This window comes from Amblyomma maculatum, chromosome 1 (assembly GCF_055883805.1).
Source record: "Amblyomma maculatum isolate TAMU_Amacu chromosome 1, ASM5588380v1, whole genome shotgun sequence".
Lineage (NCBI taxonomy): Eukaryota > Metazoa > Arthropoda > Arachnida > Ixodida > Ixodidae > Amblyomma > Amblyomma maculatum.
In genome coordinates, this window is record NC_139344.1 from 191,743,812 (window position 1) to 191,771,640 (window position 27,829).

Sequence of the window (27,829 nt, forward strand, 5' to 3'; positions counted from 1 at the left end):
TATTTCCATGCAAAACTTGACAGTTGACTACTGTATGGAATAATTACGCACATTTTACGACATCCACTAAGCACAGATGCATTTTCCTCTGCTTTTATGAGCAAGTCTTCTTTCACACAAGACATGTTCTCTCATTGCATCCCAGTGAGCAAAAACTACACCTACTCCCAGTGTGACGCTACACAAAATGCATGCACGCAGCACTCACCAAACTGTTTGACAGGAAAACATCACCAGCTTGAGGAACTTTTCTAAGCTCAGTTTTTAAGTATAAGTTTTTTGTATTTCTAGCTGGTTTCAGTTTCTTGCATACTTAAAATTAATCTTTTTTTTTTTTTTTTGTTATATCGTCAACAGGCAAAATGCTTTCTTCAAAGATTGCAGTATAATAGTAAATAAACAGACATAATAACCCTACACACGATGCCCACAAAATATGCCATCATAAGAACATCTAAGCAGGACTGGCAGTAGTGTTATGCCACATTCAAATGCTGGGGAAATACAAATTTTGACCTAATGTGCACAGGTCTGCCACCCTGAACAAACTATAAAGGCTAAACAAAATTTAATTATTGGCTCTGCCACCTTGGATGGTACCACGGCTACCATAACTATGTTATTCTGGTACATGCATTAGTAAAGCATTGTTTAGTGCTTTTGACAAGCAGGAAACAAAGCATTACAGACTAGGAGCATAGCCAGAAATATTTTTCCAGGGGGTGTCATATGCACCAGTGAAAAAATAAGAGAAACAGCCTCTGCCCAAACAATATCAGAGTCATTTTTCTCCTTTAATAAAGCCAAAGGTTTCAAGTTTCATTGACTGCAATATCTACATAAAATAAAAAGTGCACACAGGACTACGAGGACTTGATTTGTAAAACACATATGCACTAATTCGGAGATTCAGAGCCTAGCAAAATTGTCTAACATTTGTAATATGTCCACTTTGTGTCGGTATCCACTGAGGGGTGAAGCAGATACTGCGCTTTTTTTCCCCCCAAAACAACAAACCAACTGAAGACATTTAGTTTAGCTTAATTTGTTTAGCTTATAGGGTTAAGCAACTCAGGCTGAGAGATGCCATAGTGTGGAGGGCTCTGGAAATTTCAACCACCTGGGGTTCTTCAATGTGCACTGACATTGCACAGTACATGGGTGCCTTGCAAATAACTGCGTAAATTGAAAATCTGTGTACTACATGAAAAGAAACGTACGGTATCCTTCACACTTCTCGCCGAACACACAAGCTGTGCTATATGGGAAGGAAAGGCGGGAGTGAGAGAGAAAGAGGTACCGTAGTGGAGTGCTATGGGATCCAGGTGAGGCTGAGAACAAACACCTACCAAATAATCTATGGAAACAAGAGGATACCATAGGGAGTACAGAGATGCATTAGCCAGTTTAATCAGTATGTTATTACCAAATTCAATAATTTTTATTTTTATTTCTCTCCAGTGTAGCAAGGAGAGATCCCAGCCCAGAAACATTTGGGGAAGAAATAAACAAATTTTACGGCAGCTGAAGAAACAATACTTGCTAGAGAAGCAAATTAGACGTACCATTTCTACCATTCATGGCCATACGCTAGAACACTGTGCATGCTACCATAGTCAATACACAATTCATGAGTCTCATTAGCGTCAGTTGACATTAATAAAACTTAATCACCAAAGCTAAATGCCATTCAGCTGAGCTACAGTAGGGAACTGAGACTAGATCACTCTACCACCTTCACTGCTAATCTGACATCAATAGCAGAGCATGTCTGCATTTTTCAATCAGCAAGGTTCCCCTCGGTAACAAGATCAGAAGTATACAATTGGGTAATACGCATTATCTTGGAAAAGATAGAAGCTTCCATTCTCGTCAGCCACATACCCAGGCGGCAGAGGTGACTTGGACTGTCCAGCAACATCCTCCTGAGTCTTTGCAAATAAGCTTCCTTTGAGCCTACTGACACCTCCTTTTCAACCCTGAAATATCAAAACAAAGTGGTGCACTCATAAATGCAAAATTCTTGCAGGCAATTATACCTGTCGAGTCCAAACAAGCTACACATGAAGTCATTTCTCAACCTTTGTGTGCTACGTGGAAGTTACGTACGATTTGCGTTTGGATACATATAAAATTGTCAAATGTTTCGGTTTTATTACAGCCTCAAACAAGTAAATTACGGTATGCATGCACATTTCTGTACAGAGCCACTAATTTTAGGCATGGCACATGGTGTGGCAAACCCAAACATTTAGACTGTACAAAATATTGTCAAGACAAGCCCCAAGGAGCGTCGGCTTCCAGCACTGATATCAGGGTTCAGCCCCCAGCACGCCTCTCGAGCCAACGGTCACATCATCGTCGCTGTTCCCAAGCGCGGCGGCCGTGCGGTGCTAGGCACGTGGCATTATCCCCCCACCCCCCTCATGCACGCGAAAGGAAAACATCACCTCGATGACAAGGTGAGAAGAAAGAAATCGGTATGGCTGAGTTAAGGTGTCCTGCAGCAGCCGAGCTGTTAAAACCTTGCCTCGGTCAGTAATGATGGTCGACAGTGCACTGCGTCTAAGCACAATGTCGTTGATAAAAAAGTGAACAACTTCACCTTTATTTCAGTGTAGCGTGTCAAGTAGTCTGTGGCAGTCCATGGCGATTACGATCCCCTTGTGGTCGTTCGAGGATAAAGGAAATGGACCTAAAAGGTCCATACCCACTTTCTCGAATCATGTCAGGAGTGGCTTAATAGATTGCAACATGCCGGATGGCTTGAGCGCGGCCCAGGCAAAAAAATAACTATTGCATTCCACTTGGAAATCATCAATTGGAATCAATTGGAAATTCCCTAATGTGTTTTCGGCACTTTTGAAGAATACCGATTGGAAAATACCAACTGAGCTATTCCAATTGGCCAACACCAAATGGTCAGCCCCAACAGGTAGGCACCAAATGGACCATTCCAACTGACAGACACCCATTGGTCAGCTACAATTGTCAGGCACCAGATGATCCTACAATGACAGGAAGCAATTGTCAGGTGGTCTGATCAATTTATTAAGAAAGATTATAGATATAGAGTCTTATCATGGCATCCAGCTCAGTCCCTGGCAGGTCCCGGCTTGCTCACAAGGCATCCAGGTCCCTGGCGAAATTCCTGCAATTATCATTCAACAGCCTTACTACAGTGAAACATCAATATACAGCAGTGGCCAGGAACAAGATATATAGAGCACACAAAGTAAACCAATATACACAGCACTGAAATTTACTGCAAGCTTAATTTCATGCATGAACATGTTTTATACCTGGCAGGTTCACGGATAAAGCTGTAGGGAGATCCAATCGGACCGCTAGTTGGTGATTCATAAGGATTTACAGCCCAATGAACAGCTTCCACAATATTGCCTCAATCCTCTAGTGCACTCTTCCTGTTTAATATTAGTACTGAACACGAAAATAAATTGCTTTATCCTCACACCTAAAAAAGGAAACAAGGTAAATAATTACTATTAGGGAACTACTTGTTTTTTGGGGAAAGCAGCGGACTATAACAACCAAATCCAATCAGTACATGAACTGATGTTACGATGCGAAGAAAAAAAAATAAGCTAAACAGTTCAGAAGGCAGTATCATACAGGCCATACCTAAATTAAAATACGCTAATAACACGCGCTTTAATAATTTCAAGCACAGAAAAGGCAACCACTATCTGAAATTCTGTTTTCTTGTAGTGGGGCACAACCACTTTCAAGCTCGCGATCTTGAGCGATTATCACATTGTACACGGCAGTTATGCATTAGGTGTTTGCGCTGCAGCTCAGACTGTCCCCACAGCCTGTAATAAGTAATGTGAGAGTAGAGCGCGCCACTTGCGAAGACAAGCATGTTAAAAAAAAAAAAAAAAAAACACCTTAATTCTTTGAAGACAGTCTGTTCAACCAACGCCTTGGATTACCAAAAACAAGGAGGTTGGTTATAAGCTTCGCAAAATTGCAAGAGTGGAACACGGTAGCACCTTCTTTATGGCACTCGACATACACGCACGGACGCCACTGCGCCGACTACGCCTGGTTATCGGAGTAACGAATTCCTTAACGCTCCCGTGTTAAAATGTGTCAGTAGATTAACTCCTATGTCACGCATACATATTCATATAATCTCCGCTGTGCAGATTTTTACGAAACGCGATCGGTGTACTCACTTCCAAATGCGGTCGCTTTCGCCGGGGTCGTCCGTCTTGATGTGTTATTGCCATGAACCACTGTTGCGTCAAAGGTGACAATCCTTTGACACTAGGAATTGGCACAACTGCGCAATCGATGACCTTGCAGCGCACACAGGTTGGTGAAGGTATCCGAGCATACTGCGCGCACTCGCACACACAAGGAAAAAAACTGCTGCCGCGAGCCGAGCCGCGGAAGGCACCAAGCGCGGAAAGATAGTAGCCGCACCAAAGCTGGAGTTTGCTCCGCGACGCCAGCGCTCGGTTTCCAGCGGAGCGGAACTACAAAACCTACGCGCACCCGCGCAGCGCGCGGCTGTCTGCGGAGTCTGCGCAGCCCGCTCGCTCGGGAGCGCGTGCTACAGGCAGCCGCGCGTGCAAGCGGAGCGGGAGAAGGAGAGTGAGGACGAGGGGGGGATGGTCGTGCGTCTGTGCGTGCAAAGCCGGCGCTCTTTGCCAGTGGTGTTTCTTATTTTTGCTTTTTTCTGTGCCCCGGCTGACATAGAGGCTGGCTGGAGGCACGCTTTTTATCGGTGCTTTCGAAAGTGAGAAATTATGATTAATTGATCGCCGCGGACATTGTTTTCAAAGAGCGCTTGTTGGCAGGCTCAGACTAAAAAAAAAACGAAGTGTCTAAAGGTACGTCCGACGTATCCATTCGATTCTCGTAAAGATACGGCGGACGTCGATATACAGGCTCATGGCTATATGCACGTCGAACGCGGCCACATTCCGCTTGCTACGCGTGAATGATCCTCTATGATATCAGCTAGCCGCGACTCTCGATGAGGTGCTACGAAGAATGCATCCGTTCTAACATAGATCACGGTCTTCACTTAGGGTTGTGTACGGCAAGCATCGCTGTCACGCACATAGCTGCAGGCGATGCTACGTACTGCGCCAGCTCCACCAGCTGGTATCGAGATACGCACATTCACGAGCAGCTTTCGCTTCGCACTAAACTATCACCTCGATCTGCCCGTAATGCGAGCGAGCTATTCCTAGCATTTACGCTGTCTTAGGTCCTGCATCGACCTCCGAAGTTCTAGCGCCGGCACAACACACACACACACACCTCCCCGTGCAGAACATTCGGCAGTCCAAAGTATGTATGTGAAATGGCATTATGCTCGTTCCTCACATGCAGACCGAGGAAACAGGATGTTTCTAGCTAAATTCTTCGTTTAAGTTCTACCTCAAAGCCGTGGCAGAAGACATGCCGAATCTACTAGAGGCCTGCGCTGCTACCACTGCTACTGCGGCGAGCTGCACATCGACTCGTCGAGGCAAAGACCGACTGCACCGCACCGCTAGAGCTAGAGTGCACAACCGGAAAGCCGGAAGCGCGAATGATCCGAATCCCCTGTGAACAGCAATGTTCTTTGGTATTTAGGGGAAGACTAGACTAAAGTGCTTAGCCTGCATCTTTTTCTTGACGTTTAATTTTGCGTACATGTAGTTTAAACCCCCGCATGCTCGAGGTTAGCGTGATCCGACTGAACGGCCGCGCAGCTTTGAAACGATCGGGATCGATATGCATGCATCGCCGGACTTAGGTACGCGGTAGAAAATGTGCGCTGCACATTTCGTTGCAGAAGCTGACTCTTGGAATTTTGCAGAGTGCGCCATGCAAGTGATCGCTGCTACAACCACGCATCCATGTTCCAACGGCTGGCCTACCCCGAGGCGCATAAATATTCAACCGTGGACGTATCAACGATCGAAGAGATGACAGATTTTCACAATATTGGGCGCGAAATCGATAGTTACCAGTGCTCAGTGTTAGAGAAATTCTGCCTTGATCATGCGCAATTCAGTGTTTCAGGTGTGGTCAGTAGCTATAAGTTTGAACAGTTCGCCTGTCAAGTCAGCGGCGCCAGCGATGGACCGACGGAGCGATTTTCCACGCTACACCACTGTCTTGCTAGAAAGCCTACCTAGGCGGCGTTTGACATTCAGCTGCTTTTTGTGGGCCCCGTAATTGAAAGCAACGCCTTCAGAAATGCGTTAAATGTTCAAAAATGTATTCTCTTCAACAGTTTCACTCCAGGCTGTCAAACCAGGCGGACAATGATAAAACAGTTGAGCACTCCAGCCTTTAGAAATCTGTAGAATCGCCTTCAGTTTGTAAAATTATTGGAATAGGCCACTTTCCGATCGCTGGGACATAGACCCTCATGATAGCGCTTTCACGTGAATAAGGACCACACCAGACCGAAAGCTTGTCTCATATAGCATAGCTAACCAAGGTATACCTTACAGCATTGTGTTGATTTTTTTATGGTGCATAAGCGACTAATGCTGCCATGCACCAAGAACAAGGTTTAATGTATTTATTTTGTGTGTAATGACTAAAATGTTCTTTAGGATGTAGCTTGTTCAGGAACATTTTAGGAAACCAAAAATGCAGGAAATTTGCACGTCTCTCCTAGGATCATGCTGGGATGGAAAGGGATCTGTTGCAAAATTGTACAAAATGTTTCCTCTTATTTTCTCGACTCTGGCGCAAGTGTAAGATATGGTTCATTGTTAGTTCATCTCCACACTCCTTGCATATTGGTTTGTCCTATTTCATGAGTATGAAGCTGTGTGTGAGGTGTGGGTATGTGTTTTGTGAAGATGACCTAAAATGGCCTCCATGTTGTGTTTTTGAATACTGCATGGTTTCCATTCCTTAATGACAGGTTTGACAAGAATAGTTTGTAGTTTATTTCAATGTTTCAAAAATCCTGCCATTTCACTCTCACTTTTCTTTGTACAAGCTTCTTGGTATCTTCATGCAGCATATTCACCCTCTGTAATTTAGCATTGCGTCAAGGTAACCTGGTTATTTCTTTTCATCACCTTTCAAGACAACTGTCCCGATTTCATAAAGTATAGGGTTTCTGACGACAGGAACTCCTTGGAAGTCATAGAAATAAATGAGATCCACAATCATGAGCTATCTAGGGTATGCATATACATGTCCATCGCTCAGTGGAATGGTGTCAGTACGCTGTTAGAACAGGTCTTGTGGTAACAACAACCATTGTCTGAGGTGGTCCTTTAATGGACATTGAAATGCTATGTAACTACAGGTACTGATAGAACTCTTGATCATGTTATGTGATGATGCAATCCTTGCATGCATATAGGTATACATTTCAGAATCTGCAGTGCACCACTTGACCATTTACCACCAGTTTCTGTGAAAATGTATTTTTCATGCATGTTAACCAGTATTTAACAGATGACCCCTGTGCACAAGCCAAAAGTGCCACGAGCCAAATGTCACGAGGCCACACGACATGGCAGGAGCTGTTAAGTCAAGCTTACAAAGTTGTATTTGAAATATGTTCTGGGACGTTTCAGCTCCAATTAAGAAAGGTTGAGGCTTACAGAGGTCTATGCCAGGTTGTCTATCACCTAACAGGGCAGCCTACGACCGTATGCTAATGAGTATATCTGAGATAACAGAGACATGAATTAAGGAATTAGTAAATATGTTTGTAGCAAAGGGCATGTAAATTAACAGGAATCCACAGTGGGATCTGCAGACAAGAACCATTAACGCTGGCACACCATACCCTTTACAGGTGGAGATTAGGAGTCTCCCTAATTTTTTTTTCTGCTCAAAGCTTGTCTTTCCTTCATTCTTCCAGATGAGGAAGATGTGAAAATGATAGCATCGAAAATTCCAGAGACCATCGCTAACAAGGATGCTGATCCCAACAGCGTAAAAAGGAATTTCAGAAAAGATGGGTGACTAGTAATGCTGGCAACAGTTGAAGCTAAGTGGAAAGGCATGAAATTGAAATGCAACATATGCAGAGATATGTTGCGAGACGACCAGTCTGTGGTGTGCGACATCTGTCTCCGTTAGTTTCATCAAGTGATTGGCCAAAGCAGATGGGGCTTGTGGTTTTGTGATAAGTGCAGTGTAGTAGCATAGATGCAACCTTGCCCATTAATAATTGGAGTGGAGTAAGTGCATTGTTTTGTTTTTGTAAGATGTTCATGGTTTTCATGCAAACATTATGAGAATTTTTTTCCTCGAGAGTGTTTGCTGAAATGTGAATATAATGTGCAATAAAACTAGTGTTTTCTTGCTATTTACTTTTCCTTGTATACATTAGTTCTGTGAAGAAAACCACAGGCTAGAAGGAAATGTAATGGCATGCATTTTGATACTTGGCCCCGTTGTGCTGGCTCAGTAGTTAGTGCTTGGCTGCTGAACCCAAAGATGCAGATTTGGTTCCAGCCAGAGCAGGAGCATTTCAATAGAGGCGAAACAATAGGCCGTCATGCACCGTGCGGTGTCAGTGCATGTAAATGAACCCCAGGTGGTCGAAATTATACCGGAGCCCTCAACTATCGTGTTCCTCATAGCCGTAGTTATTTTGGGATGCTAAACCAGATATATATCACATCATACTCTGAGTAAGATGCTATTCATGGTCAGTTAATCATACACTAAACGATCAATTTTTTTCTGCATGGTACAGCAGCTGTTGTACAATTCTACTTTAGCCTTCATGAAGAATATCACACTGGCTCCACATGGCCTTCTGTTGACCCTTGATATGCGTCACAATCACACACCCGAGTATGTATTTGTCTAAGGGCACCTATGCATGCAAGGAGGGGACCATTACTTTCCATTTGTCCGAACTGATATGCACGATCCACATCATTTCTGTAATTCAACTGCCTGCTATTTGAACTGTCCAGCATTGATGCAAGTTTCAAAGAACTGCAATTAGCAAATTAATCCAAGCAGGAAACCATGCCAAGAACTGCTTTGGTTTCATCTTTAACAACTGTTTGAGAACTAAAATTAGCCAAATGTTGCAAAACATAGATGAGAGGTTACAAAATCTAAAAAACAATGCAGCCTACCTGTGGCATGTAGGGTTTCACATTATAAAGTGACCTATGTAGCTATGAAAAATACAGTAGTGGAGAGCTCCAGACTAATTTGACTGCCCGGGCTTTGTACTTTGCGTTGACATCTTGCAGAAAACAGAAGCATTTGCATTTCGCCTGCACCAAAGTGCGACTGCCATCACTGGCATTAAACATCACGACCTTGGGGCAAGTAGCCGAACGTGCCACTGAGATGTCGCAGCGTCTACGTACATGCTATACACGTCAACCTTTCTAGCATTAAAGCTGTCACATGCATGGCAGATATTCATGTTCAGCTTTGGACTGACAAGTTCAAAAGTGTACTATTTGTGTTTTTCTAGCATGAAAAACAAAGGAAACTAAGAAAAAACGAAAAAAAAATGAACATATGTTGAAAAAGCACTAGCTATTAACACATAAAGCATATTCGTTCTTTTATTAATGATAAAGTGGCCTTCAACAATAGTACAAAGCCTGAACATTTAGGAAGGTGCTGTGCGAGGCAGCTATTTTACAGAAACCTGAACCATTTCACCTGTAGTAATGCGCATCCCAGCGGTGTGGGCTGGGCACTTATTTTTCGGTCCACTAGCTCCAACATGCGAAAACTGCATCATGTGCATTCCCATTTTCCGAGTTTTGAGCTCTGTAGTGCAGGCTAACAAATTGCCGATGACTTATTTTCGTCTGATTGTTGCACAGCGCGTGTAAATAAATTATCATTGCACCTAATAAACACTGACATGCACGTGCAACATCGCCGATCATAAACGGTCACACTGATGTCCGTCCGGACATCGGCGCACTCATCACAGCACTCTTCGTAGTCTCACACAGCACTCTAGTAGGACGCAATCCGTACATCACAGCATCTCACGGTAAGCACAAACCACACCTCCAACAAACACGAATGACGCGATGCTTGGGCTAGAGACACGCCGGCGGCACCCAGCTTTTTTAGCGACTACGTAGAACTTGCAGCACCAAACCTCAATGCGAGCAGAAAGCGATGCGTTACGTGACGCATCTCATCACAGACAGAAGTGAGGAAACTTTGAAGAATCAAAACTACATAACTACATAACGACCGTCGTAGACGTTAATCCACATGATAACGAGGACCAAATGAGCGGACGTGCGGGCCGCGGGCTGGCTGTCAACACCGCGATTACATGCGCTTGCGCTGGTCGTGCTTGCGACCCTGCCGCGGTCCAACTCACGTAAACCTATCATCATGCCATCAAGTAGTATATCACCCATTCTAGGCACTATTCTTTCCACTGTACTATTCTTTGTAATTTCACATTTCTCGCATGCAGTAGTACATACTTCCTGCACCTCGCACGTACACCTCATACCAACTTCGATTTGGCTACATATGGCTACCGTGTTGTTGCTACAACCACATCTGGGGATCTCGGATCCGTCCGGCTTTCCCGACGGATCCCAAGGCCCATATCGGAGAAAAATGCGTTGGGTCCGTCGGAAGAACCCTACCGATCGGGTCCGTCCGCCGTACCTCTGAAAAATATTTCCCGGATCCGTCCGTCGTATCCCGAAGTAAAACGCACCGGGTCCGTCGGACGTACCTTTAAGACCATTGATCGGGTCCGTCGGACGTACCTTTAGCCACAGCCAAAAAAAAAACACATGAACGCGAATTCGGTACTCGAAGGCAGAGGCAAGCGACAGGTATTTTGAAGGACTTGAGGCGGCACCTCTTGATGTCTCTTCCATGTTGTTCAGAGAATGAAGGGTCAAGCCTTCTCGTTGAGAATTGATACGCGTGTACACAGCGACGAGTGCTCCGGGCGCTGGTTGGGGAGCTTCCTTTCCATTTGTGACTGCTCACTTGAAAGGGGCCTATTCAACTCTTTGGGGACAGACGTTTTAGGCGCTGTGCAATCCCTAGTTCAGTTATTTCCTCTAGCGAATGCGCAGTTTTGAGCTCCCAAAGCAGGATCGCGTATGAGGATAGAACGATTAACGTATGTGTTTTCCCTTTATAAGCGCCGAGTGATGGCATTAATGACATATATCTGTTTCTTGAGGCCGACTTGGTTCTGCGATGGCTGCTGCGGCACCGCCAGTTACAAACAGAGGTGCGAGATACGAGCGGTACGAGATACCTAAAAAAAAAAAAAAACGACAACCATCGTTTCAATACGAAAGAGAGAAGAGCGAAAAACACTTTCACGAGTTTTGCGAAAAAGCGCGCCGTCACTTTTTCATTCCAGTTTTTTTTTCTTGCCTCCTTTGTTGGAGCGCGACGGCAGCCAGAATGCGGCCGGAGGAGGAGAGAAACAACCGAGTGCGCGCGGGCAAACACGTGCTGGAGAGCAGCGCGGAGCAGACAGCATGCTTTTAAAGGCCGCTGTACGGTTGCTTTTTTGACCCGCTCCGCACGCATGCGGCCCGCACGTTTTCTGCCTCAAGCGGACGTGGTGCGGAAAGGGTGTTGAGACTGTGTGATTCTTGATAGGGGGGTGGACGCGTTCTAGGTGGGGGGGATTGAAGGGTGGGGTGGTTAACCCCCCTATTGCCTCCTCATGAGAGGGACACTGTTGGGGGGCTATGCCAGGGGGGGGGATATTATTATTTAAAAAAAAAAAAAAAAAAAAAAACAATAATATTAATAGGATAGGGGGAGGGAGGCGGGTCTGTTCGTGGCAGGGGGCACCTGAGGACGTATATGGAGGGGGGCGAGGTCGATGAGGGGAAGCGGTACAGTGCCCACAGCGCGAAAGGTTCATCGGCGGCGGCACCCGAAGTAGTAGCCCGCGTGCCCGCTCCCAGGGCGAGGCGGTGGCGGCGAACTTCGGCAGTATCCGGGGTTTTGAAGGACGGGTGGTTCAGCGGGGCACCTCGCCGCTCACTTGGCGTCCCGGCGATCCTTTCCCCTCCCCGGTGCCGGAATCCTGCAGCCAGCCCCGAGCACAGACACCACACCACCACAGCCGCGGCGTCCGCCGTCCGATGACACCGCACTGCGCGCACAGGATATCCGATCCCGACGATTCGACGATCGTTTTGCTGACTGCTGGTCAGCCGGACGGTTCCAGCGTCCCGATTGGCGCGTTCGGGCGTCGCCTTCCGTCCAATACCATCATACTCCAACTGCTGCGTGACCACCGCGGAGCTCTTTCGCGTCTTCATCTCTTTCTCTATGTCTTCCTTTCTAGCGTGCTGCATCTCGGCTGTGTCGGAATCGCCATGGCGTGGTTTCTGTCGAGGCTTTTGGTGTGGTCGATGGCTCTCGTCAGCTACCACATGAGTAGCAGTTCAGCAGAGCGCCTGACTACCTACATGGCCGCCAGTAGCGATTAGTTGGTCAGTTCATCGCCGCCGACGTAATCCACCAGCAGCAACGTAAAAGGCGTAAGCCTACAAAACGTCTTTTGAGAGATCGGCGTCGACTCGGCGAGTATTTTACGTTGGTGCGGGACATGAGGAGCGGAGACGGCACAGACTTCTTCCAGTACTTCCGCATGTCTGTGGAAAGGTAAGTAGTACATGTTCATATCATCCTTGCCTTTATTTCGTGAATTTCTTAGCGCAGTACGCCGGAGCAGGTAGTGTGCTCGCGTCAGGGATGCATGAGATGGGAAGTGCGTTTTCATCCGTCAGAGCATAGAGCGTGTGAAAACTTTATTACTAAGTTTGTTTTACTCATAACTATGAAAGAGACTGGGAATGCAAACGCGGTTACATTTGTGCATTATTAACCTCAACGAAGCGAACCAAAGGCGCGGAAGTGCTCGTCAATGAAAAAAATAAAGTATGGACATCAATTTCTTGCCTAGTTGGTTCTATTATTATTGTTTTTTTTTTGTGTTTTTTTGCCTCAGCTTCGCGGTAATTACCTAGGCTCACCCGATACGAAGGAGTACGGCCAACATCACGTTCATGAATTTCTCAGTCAGTAAAAAGCATGAACTAATTTTAATTTTACCCGTGGCCGCTGTAGCATATCGCCCTTGTTACTCAGCATACATGCATCTGCCGTGCTTTTTTGCGTACAGGAAACGTGGGGTTGTCTAACTCATTTTATTCAATAGACAAGTGTTTCATTATGCTGTTGTTATTGTGCAGGTTTGACAGTCTCCTAGAGTTAGTTAGACCTCTGATTGAGCCACTCAAAGCCTCAGTGGTCAGTTTGTCAGCTGGGGAGAAGCTGGCATTCACATTAAGGTAAGCGGGTTTTTTTTTTTTTTTTTTTTTTTTTTTTACAATCCAGTGACGTGTAAGTAGCATATACCATGTGCAGATGTATGCAATGCTGTCATCTGTTTAAGGTGCATCCACACTTTAAGCTCTTTAGTTATTGCACCGCATGTATGAAAAAAAAATGTATTGTTTACTTGTAATTCACAGTGCACAGTGCCTCATGGGCTTTCTTGTTCTACTTGTGTGCATAGTCACAGCTGTACTAGTAAGCTTTTTAAGTGCTTATGGTTAGCTCCTGCATGTAATCATCCTTTCAGCATTTCAACATCTGCTCAGTCAAGAAGGCAATAATGTCATTTTGGATTATACTAACTTTTTATTGTGGCTGTAAACATTCCTTTACATTTGTGGTCAATTCTATATTGTCAAGTATTGCCATGTCTAGTACACCATGTGCTTTTCGTGAGATCTCCCAGTTTGTTTCTTGATTGCACATACCTTATTTTACAAACAATGCAAGACATCCATCGACCAGTGCTAAGTAGAAATGTGAAAATATGTTAGAATAGTGTGAATATTTGCTTCACTGTTTAGCTTGCTGTCAGTATTTTGTAGTCAAGCGGTTCCAAAGCTGCTGAAGAGGAAATGCTGAACGCTGACAAAATTTCGCAGCAGAATAATGCTGCAGCAATTACAGTAATCAGCAAACACAGAAAAGTAGTCAGCTCTCCTGATTTATCTTATTATCTTAGGCTAAAAAAAAAGGTATAAAAATTTCAGGCCACCATATCATGCTGAACTAATATTTAAGCATACTTCTAGCAGAATGTTGACCATGGCCTATTGACACAAAGGGCTCCCAGCTGCAAAAAAGAACACGTAGACTTGCTTGAATTTTGATTTAGGTGTGATGATCCTAAGTAAATTACATCTCCATAGCTTGATTGCATGCCTTGAATGTCAGGGTCTATTAATGACTTTTTTTGCAAACATACTGCAATTTTTTATGCATGGCTCGTCCAACATCGAATATGTAGATACTGAATACAAGGAAAACAAAAGGCCATATATTTACATAGCATGTAAAGGGACTGTGTAAATCTAAAAAACAGTCCGATAATAAAATATCTCATTACAGTGCATTGCAAATTTGCGTTGTCGTAAGGGAGCAACAGGTCTTGATACTGTTATTTCAATTTAAGGTGGTGGAAAACTAATATTTATGGATTTTGAGTCCTCTGTTGGGGCTTACATGCATCCAGCACATTTACGTTACTTCCTTTTATAAGGTTTCACACTCAAATGTCCATACATTAATTTCCTTTGGATCCTCGTTGATCAGATATTTAGATGCCCAACCATATAGTGAGAATCTGCACTTTTATATTTACCAAGTGTAAAGCTGTATACATTTTGCTGGCTTTTTACAAGGCACATGATTCCATTTCTCGTGTATTAATATTGGCAGAGCATATCACATATACTGGGCCTAGCTCACATTCTCAAGCTTATGGATGGGTGAGATAATGTTAGTATTTGCATCAACCAAGCATTCAGTGAAGAACTGAATACATGTCATAATCTTTTGACTTCTATAATCTGAGTCGTTTGGGATGTTTAAACCCTACAAACCGAAACCAAACAGTACAAGTGAACAAGAGCTCAGTGGCCTGGCTCGGTACTGAGGAAACTCATTGCCAAAGTGCCTCTGACTTCAGGCATTGCAGCAAGTGTGTTCCGAGATTTGTTTGCATGTTCCCTTGTTTAGTTAACAGAAACATTAGTGGTGTGAATGCCAGTGGCACTGCACTTTGTGTTCAAAGTAGGCACAACCTATACGAAAGAAAAATACCACTGCCAAGCCTTGCATAGTCTCATTCTTCGACTACTGCTCCTTGCCCTCAAGGACTTTTATGACATCAGATCAGCTCTGAGATATGAAGCAAAGGGGGCAGGTGTAGTAAGACTCCGACTACGCCGATTCTTTTATTACAGCTAATGATTGGTTGCAGATGTAGTGATCTGCTGACTAATAGAATAATAATTCCAAAATTCTTCGTGCTTGTACTAAGTACTTCATTCTTAATCAAAGAGTGGTTCCATGCCTATGTATTGCCTGTTTGAGATTGTGCTTGCATTTCATGCTTTTCAACAATATGAACTAGTATCTCACCACCATATCAGTTCGGTGATGGACACTTACTCCTGAACTCAAGGATTTGTATTTGATCCAGGCTGTGGTGCCTACTTTTCAATTGAGGCAAAAAGCAAGGCGCCTGTGTACATTGCAATGTTAGCGCACTTTAACGAGCCCCAGGTAGTCAAAATTTTCGGACCCTCCTAACCTAACAGCATCCCTCATAACCTTGGTTCACTTTGCAACGTTAAACCCGTAAACCAAATTATAAACTGCTTCACTGAATGACATCTGTGCCTAAAAGTTTGTTCCATGTACAAATAGTGCTTTGCATTGGTCCTACTCACTGGGTTTCCTATTTTTGCAGGTACCTGGCACACGGTTCCACGTTGAGGATAATAGCAAAGTCGTACAGGATCTCCGACTCTATAACAGGCCGTATTGTGAGGCAAACATGCATTGCCTTGCGGCAAGTTCTTCAGCCCTTGTATCTCCCAGAGCCAACCACAGCTGACTAGAGACGAATAGCTTTTGAATTTGAAGACCTTTGTAATTTTCCAAATTGTATTGGGGCAATTGATGGGAAGCACATTAAGATAGAGGCGCCTGCTAACTCTGGAACAATGTTCCACAACTACATGGGTGGCTTCAGCACAGTTCTACTTGCTGTGTGTGATGCCAGATATCGATTCATTAAAGTAGGCATTGGGGAATGCGGTTCTCGTGGGGATGCTGGCCTCTTCAACAGCTGTGAACTGGGGAAGGAATTCAGAGCGGGCTCTTGGCCCATACCAGAACCAAGACTGCTCCCAGGCACCTCTGTAGAACTTCCTTATGTCATAGTTGGGGATGAGGCCTTCCCACTGTCTTCAAATCTCATGAGACCCTTCCCAGGAGCAAGCCTGAACTCAGAAAGGAGGATTTTTAACTATAGGCTATGTCGAGCAAGGCGTATCATAGAGAATGCCTTTGGTATTTTGGCTAACCAGTGGAGGATCCTTCGTCAGGAAATCAGGGCCTCTACAAAAACGGTGGATACAATAGTATGGGCCACTGTGCTTTTGCATAACTACCTGAGGACACTTGATGATGAAGAGGACACCATTTTTCAGTATTGTTCCCCAGCAGATGTTGACAGGGTGGGAGAGGATGGGCGAGTAATTGATGGTGAATGGAGAGCTGATGAGCGCACAGGTCCTGTCTTTACACCTGTTCGCAGGTGCAGCAGCAACAGCTATGGAGCTCAGGCAAAGGCAGTGCGAGAAAAGCTCGTGCGGTACTTTCTCTCTCAAGCTGGACGTGTGTCATGGCAGGACAAAGTACTTGATGCTGGCATTGTACTTCCAAAATAGCAAGTTACATTTACCTTGAACGTGAACATGGTGTAGCCATTGTCGAATTCCGGCCTACATTTTATTCAATAGGCATTTTCAGGTTTGCTCGGTTAGCTCACGTTAAAGCTAGACAAAAGAATTGAGACCTGACCCACAGCTTGCACTGCTGTGAGTGGTTTCCTGAAACTGGTTCATGTGCTGCATTTAGGAATTCAAGCAATTTCCGGTTTGCAGTGGCAGCACAGCGGTAGGACGCGACATGTGTTGACCATTTGTATGCGGGGTGAAAATCTCTTGAATGCCTAACAGTGCTGCTGTTCTGCTGCTGCTGCCAGGTTCTGGTCTGCATCTGGTTCAGCGGGCCCTCTCATAGCGGTCCGTTTGATCCAGGCCAGCTGGTGACTTTTCATGTATTGGCATGGCACCACAGCTCGCACTGCATTGTGAGTGGCTTCCTGCAACTGGTCCGTGTGCTGCATTTAGGAATTCAAGCAATTTCCGGCTTGCAGTGGCAGCCCAGCGCTAGGACGCGACATGTGTTGACCATTTGTATGCTGGGTGAAAATCTCTTGAATGCCTAACAGTGCTGCTGTTCTGCTGCCGCTGCCAGGTTCTGGTCTGCATCTGGTTCAGCGGGCCCTCTCATAGCGGTCTGTTTGATCCATGCCCAGACCAGCCAGTGACGTTTTATGTACTGGCTTCGCTTCAGAGCTCTCACTGTGCTGCGCTCGTGTAAATGTGTGGTCTTTGCCATTTATAGCAGCTTCTTCATTTATTTTTCTTTCATTCCTTTGCCTGTTCGTGCTTGTGGTTTTCTGTTTTTGTTCTATGTTTCTTTTCAGATGACTTCAGACTTGTCCAAAAGGCAGCTGTGAAGTTTACAGGGGCGTTGCAAGCCTGCAGTGCAGTCATGTGCTTATCCTAACCGGATATATATATATATATATATATATATATATATATATATATATATATATATATATCCGGTTAGTGAACATATATACCCAAGCAAGTGGAGGGGAGCCGTCGATGTAGCTTAGTTGGAAGAGCACTGAACGCTACATTCGGAGGTCGTGGGTTCGACTCCCACCATCGGCACGTTGTTTTTCCTTCCGCTTTGCATTTAATGCTCTTTATTCCAGTAATCAACACACGACAACATTCCCGTAAATGTCAACAGTATGAATAATATTAAAAAAAAATGTTTGCCTTGCACTCTGAGACTGTTCGCTCCTTTAAATGCTATATATATATGGTGATGAAGGAAGTTGTCAAGCAAATCGAGGACTGATATAGGTATATCTATATATATATAATATTGCATGCAAGCTAGACCATAAGCATTCATACAGCATATGTACACACATATACCGATTGTTATGTGGCGGTATATATAGTTACTGGCAAATAAGGAAATTATGTGCAGTTCACTACACACTGCGTGCTTCCTGCAGTATGTTCTAGCTGCTGACCCAAATTTGCTCCACGGGGCTCTTTGTGCTGCTGTATTAAAATGCTGGTGCGATTTACTGCCAGTCGAGAAGCATATATCTTTTATCACTTCCCACAGATAACAATATTAAATAAAACATCTCGTGTAATGTGTCTAACAGAAGCTAGAATGTTCTCTTAATGTTAACTAATGTACTTCAAAAAGAAGGTCTTAAAAATACTGTCATGTACCCCCCCCCCCCTCTCTCTCACCATCTAGCCTATTAATTTTTATTTTTCTCCAGATAGCCCCCTTCTTACCCCAGATGGCTTCAATGCAAAGTCGCGCAGAACAGCTGGAGAGTTGTCCAGCGGAAGCGCGTTTTCTCCTCGGCGTGAAAAGGGCAGGGGATGAAAAAACCTTGTGGTGACATGTTCAGCCTATCACATACAGAAGTTGTGCTCAGTCGTCTATCAAAGAAATATTTTTTTTTAGGCATATAGATGCGTCTGTCTACATGCAGTTTCTTAAGGATGCTTCTGTATTTTGCCTCTTTTTATTGCAGTTTGCATACATTGCTTACTATTCTGTAGAGTTAGTCTTTCTTTATGCCAGCTTTTCATTTTGTGGTTTATTAGGACTTAAAAAATTAACTGCAGATTCGGTGCACAGTCCTATTCAAGTAGTAGTTTTCACCCGCGTCACCATTTCAAGATTGTGTGCACATCTAGAAGAAATAAACTGAATTCACTTTACCACAATAGAATAACTTGTACCAATAGTACCTGGAAAATGAATTTAAATGGCAGCCTTATTTCTGTGCTTACAGGCACCAATGGAAAGAATTTTTTTAGGCCATTGAGCACAGAGTGGAAGGAAGGTTTTTTTGCATTTGTTAAAATCTGTGCTCAAAGTGGAACTGGAAAGCGGAACTTGTTATCCACTTGAAGAAGTGGATAGATAACCTGCAGTAGCAACTAGATATGACTGAAAATTTTAATATTAAGGGCTTTGTAAACACTTTTCAGCAAATCTCATGCCTCAATCAGTCAACACCTGAAGGCTTTGTAGAAACATAGCGTCCAATCGGCCTCATAGGACCACCACTGTGTCATGACCGTTTCACTTGAAGGTGACCCCGAGAGGAAAGCTTAAATGCAATCAAGCCTTTAAATACGACAGAGTGGCCTAGGCTAGTGAAAGCAACTGAAAACTGTTTAGTTGTCTGTCCTAATTAAGTATAGAGGGGTTTTAGTCTGCCATACCTGCAGTGGCTTTTCATTTGCCGTATTCATCCTATTAGCAAAAACACATAGTCTGCAATTTTTACTTATCGCCTCAGGAACAAAGCATCAATTCTAAAGTTGTAAGTAGTCTAGAAATAGAGTTACGTGCAATGTTTGCATCAAGGTACGATTTACATAACTTTACTAACCTCCAACCAGAGCTATCATTTGAATAGCTGCTCATGCATATCTTTCACGCAGGGCACATGAAAAACATCATGGAGAGCATTTCAATCTCGGGACATGAAAGTGGAATTGCTGTTATGCAGAAGTTTTCGTTTTGTGCTTGTTCCCATTCAAGATCATGAAAAAAAAAGTGCAAAATAAATAGCACCAGGTGCACACATTTCTGTCAGCTTTTTTTTTTTTTTTTTTTTAAAGATAGTTTACTGCTTTTCTATTGATGCTAGTTTTTCTTGAAGCCAATGGTTGAAATGGTAATTGTATAGTCTTAATCATTAAAGGGTTCATAATGAATGCTGCATAATGAAACTCGAGCCAGGTAACCCTCAACAGCCACAGCTGGTGCGCCTAGCTAGTGGGCTAGCTATAGGCACACAAGCTTTTTTTGAAAGCTAGGACAACTGGTGTATAAAACACTCCAAGGCTCTCCTTTAGTTCTGTTAATGTCATGCTAGCTTCTGTTTTAAACACATTACACAATATGCTTTGATTTTGTTTCTGCAATTCTTGAATTAAAATAATGTGTTTAGTTGCACAGTAATTTCTCAGCAGAAAATAAAGCATTTACCCAACAACTAGTGCTTTCATAAAGCAGCACAAATGCCTTGTGGAACAAATATGCAGCAACAACAGGGGGCAAACTGCAGGTGATGTAAATATACCTTAATTGCAAGCCTTGGCAACTATCCAGCCTCTATTCCCACATAGGAATTGCTATACATATTGCTGAAATTCTGATGCTTTAGTTAGCTTGCACGTATCATAAATGAACTGCACCTAAGTAATCAGTCAGTTGGGAATAAGCTGTTTGCCCATGTGTGCTAGCTCTTCAGGTAGTGTCCTTGGGTCTGCCAATTTCCTTTTCACACCTCTGTTCCATATTGTACTTTTTGTCCTCCTCATGAAAAGGGGGGAGGGGGGGGGTGGACAAAGAGAGTTTGCACTTGTTCACACTTGAGGCTATTCACCTGTAGATCCCTCTCCATATCTTGCTACCTTTCCCGGCTGTATCTGGGCCAGTTCGGGCTAGACCATTGTTTTTGTTGCCCTTTCGTTTACATCTTGAACTTTCACAGCATCCTTCTTCAGCTGTCAATTCGAAAATACCTTTCTGTTGCTTTGTTTTTATTTCTGCTGGATATACGCATCTATATGCCTAAAAAAAAAATATTTCTTTGATAGACGACTGAGCACAACTTCTGTATGTGATAAGCTGAACATGTCACCACATAAGGTTTTTTCATCCCCTGCCCTTTTCACGCCGAGGAGAAAACGCGCTTCCGCTGGACAACTCTCCAGCTGTTCTGCGCGACTTTGCATTGAAGCCATCTGGGGTAAGAAGGGGGCTATCTGGAGAAAAATAAAAATTAATAGGCTAGATGGTGAGAGAGAGAGAGGGGGGGGGGTACATGACAGTATTTTTAAGACCTTCTTTTTGAAGTACATTAGTTAACATTAAGAGAACATTCTAGCTTCTGTTAGACACATTACACGAGATGTTTTATTTAATATTGTTATCTGTGGGAAGTGATAAAAGATATATGCTTCTCGACTGGCAGTAAATCGCACCAGCATTTTAATACAGCAGCACAAAGAGCCCCGTGGAGCAAATTTGGGTCAGCAGCTAGAACATACTGCAGGAAGCACGCAGTGTGTAGTGAACTGCACATAATTTCCTTATTTGCCAGTAACTATATATACCGCCACATAACAATCGGTATATGTGTGTACATATGCTGTATGAATGCTTATGGTCTAGCTTGCATGCAATATTATATATATATAGATATACCTATATCAGTCCTCGATTTGCTTGACAACTTCCTTCATCACCATATATATATAGCATTTAAAGGAGCGAACAGTCTCAGAGTGCAAGGCAAACATTTTTTTTTAATATTATTCATACTGTTGACATTTACGGGAATGTTGTCGTGTGTTGATTACTGGAATAAAGAGCATTAAATGCAAAGCGGAAGGAAAAACAACGTGCCGATGGTGGGAGTCGAACCCACGACCTCCGAATGTAGCGTTCAGTGCTCTTCCAACTAAGCTACATCGACGGCTCCCCTCCACTTGCTTGGGTATATATGTTCACTAACCGGATATATATATATATATATATATATATATATATATATATATATATATATATATATATATATCCGGTTAGGATAAGCACATGACTGCACTGCAGGCTTGCAACGCCCCTGTAAACTTCACAGCTGCCTTTTGGACAAGTCTGAAGTCATCTGAAAAGAAACATAGAACAAAAACAGAAAACCACAAGCACGAACAGGCAAAGGAATGAAAGAAAAATAAATGAAGAAGCTGCTATAAATGGCAAAGACCACACATTTACACGAGCGCAGCACAGTGAGAGCTCTGAAGCGAAGCCAGTACATAAAACGTCACTGGCTGGTCTGGGCATGGATCAAACAGACCGCTATGAGAGGGCCCGCTGAACCAGATGCAGACCAGAACCTGGCAGCGGCAGCAGAACAGCAGCACTGTTAGGCATTCAAGAGATTTTCACCCAGCATACAAATGGTCAACACATGTCGCGTCCTAGCGCTGGGCTGCCACTGCAAGCCGGAAATTGCTTGAATTCCTAAATGCAGCACACGGACCAGTTGCAGGAAGCCACTCACAATGCAGTGCGAGCTGTGGTGCCATGCCAATACATGAAAAGTCACCAGCTGGCCTGGATCAAACGGACCGCTATGAGAGGGCCCGCTGAACCAGATGCAGACCAGAACCTGGCAGCAGCAGCAGAACAGCAGCACTGTTAGGCATTCAAGAGATTTTCACCCCGCATACAAATGGTCAACACATGTCGCGTCCTACCGCTGTGCTGCCACTGCAAACCGGAAATTGCTTGAATTCCTAAATGCAGCACATGAACCAGTTTCAGGAAACCACTCACAGCAGTGCAAGCTGTGGGTCAGGTCTCAATTCTTTTGTCTAGCTTTAACGTGAGCTAACCGAGCAAACCTGAAAATGCCTATTGAATAAAATGTAGGCCGGAATTCGACAATGGCTACACCATGTTCACGTTCAAGGTAAATGTAACTTGCTATTTTGGAAGTACAATGCCAGCATCAAGTACTTTGTCCTGCCATGACACACGTCCAGCTTGAGAGAGAAAGTACCGCACGAGCTTTTCTCGCACTGCCTTTGCCTGAGCTCCATAGCTGTTGCTGCTGCACCTGCGAACAGGTGTAAAGACAGGACCTGTGCGCTCATCAGCTCTCCATCCACCATCAATTACTCGCCCATCCTCTCCCACCCTGTCAACACCTGCTGGGGAACAATACTGAAAAATGGTGTCCTCTTCATCATCAAGTGTCCTCAGGTAGTTATGCAAAAGCACAGTGGCCCATACTATTGTATCCACCGTTTTTGTAGAGGCCCTGATTTCCTGACGAAGGATCCTCCACTGGTTAGCCAAAATACCAAAGGCATTCTCTATGATACGCCTTGCTCGACATAGCCTATAGTTAAAAATCCTCCTTTCTGAGTTCAGGCTTGCTCCTGGGAAGGGTCTCATGAGATTTGAAGACAGTGGGAAGGCCTCATCCCCAACTATGACATAAGGAAGTTCTACAGAGGTGCCTGGGAGCAGTCTTGGTTCTGGTATGGGCCAAGAGCCCGCTCTGAATTCCTTCCCCAGTTCACAGCTGTTGAAGAGGCCAGCATCCCCACGAGAACCGCATTCCCCAATGCCTACTTTAATGAATCGATATCTGGCATCACACACAGCAAGTAGAACTGTGCTGAAGCCACCCATGCAGTTGTGGAACATTGTTCCAGAGTTAGCAGGCGCCTCTATCTTAATGTGCTTCCCATCAATTGCCCCAATACAATTTGGAAAATTACAAAGGTCTTCAAATTCAAAAGCTATTCGTCTCTAGTCAGCTGTGGTTGGCTCTGGGAGATACAAGGGCTGAAGAACTTGCCGCAAGGCAATGCATGTTTGCCTCACAATACGGCCTGTTATAGAGTCGGAGATCCTGTACGACTTTGCTATTATCCTCAACGTGGAACCGTGTGCCAGGTACCTGCAAAAATAGGAAACCCAGTGAGTAGGACCAATGCAAAGCACTATTTGTACATGGAACAAACTTTTAGGCACAGATGTCATTCAGTGAAGCAGTTTATAATTTGGTTTACGGGTTTAACGTTGCAAAGTGAACCAAGGTTATGAGGGATGCTGTTAGGTTAGGAGGGTCCGAAAATTTTGACTACCTGGGGCTCGTTAAAGTGCGCTAACATTGCAATGTACACAGGCGCCTTGCTTTTTGCCTCAATTGAAAAGTAGGCACCACAGCCTGGATCAAATACAAATCCTTGAGTTCAGGAGTAAGTGTCCATCACCGAACTGATATGGTGGTGAGATACTAGTTCATATTGTTGAAAAGCATGAAATGCAAGCACAATCTCAAACAGGCAATACATAGGCATGGAACCACTCTTTGATTAAGAATGAAGTACTTAGTACAAGCACGAAGAATTTTGGAATTATTATTCTATTAGTCAGCAGATCACTACATCTGCAACCAATCATTAGCTGTAATAAAAGAATCGGCGTAGTCGGAGTCTTACTACACCTGCCCCCTTTGCTTCATATCTCAGAGCTGATCTGATGTCATAAAAGTCCTTGAGGGCAAGGAGCAGTAGTCGAAGAATGAGACTATGCAAGGCTTGGCAGTGGTATTTTTCTTTCGTATAGGTTGTGCCTACTTTGAACACAAAGTGCAGTGCCACTGGCATTCACACCACTAATGTTTCTGTTAACTAAACAAGGGAACATGCAAACAAATCTCGGAACACACTTGCTGCAATGCCTGAAGTCAGAGGCACTTTGGCAATGAGTTTCCTCAGTACCGAGCCAGGCCACTGAGCTCTTGTTCACTTGTACTGTTTGGTTTCGGTTTGTAGGGTTTAAACATCCCAAACGACTCAGATTATAGAAGTCAAAAGATTATGACATGTATTCAGTTCTTCACTGAATGCTTGGTTGATGCAAATACTAACATTATCTCACCCATCCATAAGCTTGAGAATGTGAGCTAGGCCCAGTATATGTGATATGCTCTGCCAATATTAATACACGAGAAATGGAATCATGTGCCTTGTAAAAAGCCAGCAAAATGTATACAGCTTTACACTTGGTAAATATAAAAGTGCAGATTCTCACTATATGGTTGGGCATCTAAATATCTGATCAACGAGGATCCAAAGGAAATTAATGTATGGACATTTGAGTGTGAAACCTTATAAAAGGAAGTAACGTAAATGTGCTGGATGCATGTAAGCCCCAACAGAGGACTCAAAATCCATAAATATTAGTTTTCCACCACCTTAAATTGAAATAACAGTATCAAGACCTGTTGCTCCCTTACGACAACGCAAATTTGCAATGCACTGTAATGAGATATTTTATTATCGGACTGTTTTTTAGATTTACACAGTCCCTTTACATGCTATGTAAATATATGGCCTTTTGTTTTCCTTGTATTCAGTATCTACATATTCGATGTTGGACGAGCCATGCATAAAAAATTGCAGTATGTTTGCAAAAAAAGTCATTAATAGACCCTGACATTCAAGGCATGCAATCAAGCTATGGAGATGTAATTTACTTAGGATCATCACACCTAAATCAAAATTCAAGCAAGTCTACGTGTTTTTTTTGCAGCTGGGAGCCCTTTGTGTCAATAGGCCATGGTCAACATTCTGCTAGAAGTATGCTTAAATATTAGTTCAGCATGATATGGTGGCCTGAAATTTTTATACCTTTTTTTTAGCCTAAGATAATAAGATAAATCAGGAGAGCTGACTACTTTTCTGTGTTTGCTGATTACTGTAATTGCTGCAGCATTATTCTGCTGCGAAATTTTGTCAGCGTTCAGCATTTCCTCTTCAGCAGCTTTGGAACCGCTTGACTACAAAATACTGACAGCAAGCTAAACAGTGAAGCAAATATTCACAATATTCTAACATATTTTCACATTTCTACTTAGCACTGGTCGATGGAGGTCTTGCATTGTTTGTAAAATAAGGTATGTGCAATCAAGAAACAAACTGGGAGATCTCACGAAAAGCACATGGTGTACTAGACATGGCAATACTTGACAATATAGAATTGACCACAAATGTAAAGGAATGTTTACAGCCACAATAAAAAGTTAGTATAATCCAAAATGACATTATTGCCTTCTTGACTGAGCAGATGTTGAAATGCTGAAAGGATGATTACATGCAGGAGCTAACCATAAGCACTTAAAAAGCTTACTAGTACAGCTGTGACTATGCACACAAGTAGAACAAGAAAGCCCATGAGGCACTGTGCACTGTGAATTACAAGTAAACAGTACATTTTTTTTTCATACATGCGGTGCAATAACTAAAGAGCTTAAAATGTGGATGCACCTTAAACACATGACAGCATTGCATACATCTGCACATGGTATATGCAACTTACACGTCACTGGATTGTAAAAAAAAAAAAAAAAAAACCCGCTTACCTTAATGTGAATGCCAGCTTCTCCCCAGCTGACAAACTGACCACTGAGGCTTTGAGTGGCTCAATCAGAGGTCTAACTAACTCTAGGAGACTGTCAAACCTGCACAATAACAACAGCATAATGAAACACTTGTCTATTGAATAAAATGAGTTAGACAACCCCACGTTTCCTGTACGCAAAAAAGCACGGCAGATGCATGTATGCTGAGTAACAAGGGCGATATGCTACAGCGGCCACGGGTAAAATTAAAATTAGTTCATGCTTTTTACTGACTGAGAAATTCATGAACGTGATGTTGGCCGTACTCCTTCGTATCGGGTGAGCCTAGGTAATTACCGCGAAGCTGAGGCGAAAAAACACACAAAAAAACAATAATAATAGAACCAACTAGGCAAGAAATTGATGTCCATACTTTATTTTTTTCATTGACGAGCACTTCCGCGCCTTTGGTTCGCTTCGTTGAGGTTAATAATGCACAAATGTAACCGCGTTTGCATTCCCAGTCTCTTTCATAGTTATGAGTAAAACAAACTTAGTAATAAAGTTTTCACACGCTCTATGCTCTGACGGATGAAAACGCACTTCCCATCTCATGCATCCCTGACGCGAGCACACTACCTGCACCGGCGTACTGCGCTAAGAAATTCACGAAATACAGGCAAGGATGATATGAACATGTACTACTTACCTTTCCACAGACATGCGGAAGTACTGGAAGAAGTCTGTGCCGTCTCCGCTCCTCATGTCCCGCACCAACGTAAAATACTCGCCGAGTCGACGCCGATCTCTCAAAAGACGTTTTGTAGGCTTACGCCTTTTACGTTGCTGCTGGTGGATTACGTCGGCGGCGATGAACTGACCAACTAATCGCTACTGGCGGCCATGTAGGTAGTCAGGCGCTCTGCTGAACTGCTACTCATGTGGTAGCTGACGAGAGCCATCGACCACACCAAAAGCCTCGACAGAAACCACGCCATGGCGATTCCGACACAGCCGAGATGCAGCACGCTAGAAAGGAAGACATAGAGAAAGAGATGAAGACGCGAAAGAGCTCCGCGGTGGTCACGCAGCAGTTGGAGTATGATGGTATTGGACGGAAGGCGACGCCCGAACGCGCCAATCGAGACGCTGGAACCGTCCGGCTGACCAGAGTCAGCAAAACGATCGTACAACACCCTTTCCGCACCACGTCCGCTTGAGGCAGAAAACGTGCGGGCCGCATGCGTGCGGAGCGGGTCAAAAAAGCAACCGTACAGCGGCCTTTAAAAGCATGCTGTCGTCTGCTCCGCGCTGCTCTCCAGCACGTGTTTGCCCGCGCGCACTCGGTTGTTTCTCTCCTCCTCCGGCCGCATTCTGGCTGCCGTCGCGCTCCAACAAAGGAGGCAAGAAAAAAAAACTGGAATGAAAAAGTGACGGCGCGCTTTTTCGCAAAACTCGTGAAAGTGTTTTTCGCTCTTCTCTCTTTCGTATTGAAACGATGGTTGTCGTTTTTTTTTTTTTTTTTAGGTATCTCGTACCGCTCGTATCTCGCACCTCTGTTTGTAACTGGCGGTGCCGCAGCAGCCATCGCAGAACCAAGTCGGCCTCAAGAAACAGATATATGTCATTAATGCCATCACTCGGCGCTTATAAAGGGAAAACACATACGTTAAT

At 43.9% G+C, this 27,829-nt stretch overlaps 2 protein-coding genes across 5 annotated transcripts in view; both read left to right on the plus strand.

Moving 5' to 3' along the window:
* Positions 1-27,829, plus strand: part of LOC146205251 (organic cation transporter protein-like) — a 199,655-nt gene that overhangs the window by 153,149 nt on the left and 18,677 nt on the right. The gene's annotated exons all lie outside the window — the stretch shown is intronic.
* LOC146205255 (beta-alanine transporter-like) overlaps positions 1-27,829 on the plus strand; it is a 201,955-nt gene that overhangs the window by 28,081 nt on the left and 146,045 nt on the right. The gene's annotated exons all lie outside the window — the stretch shown is intronic.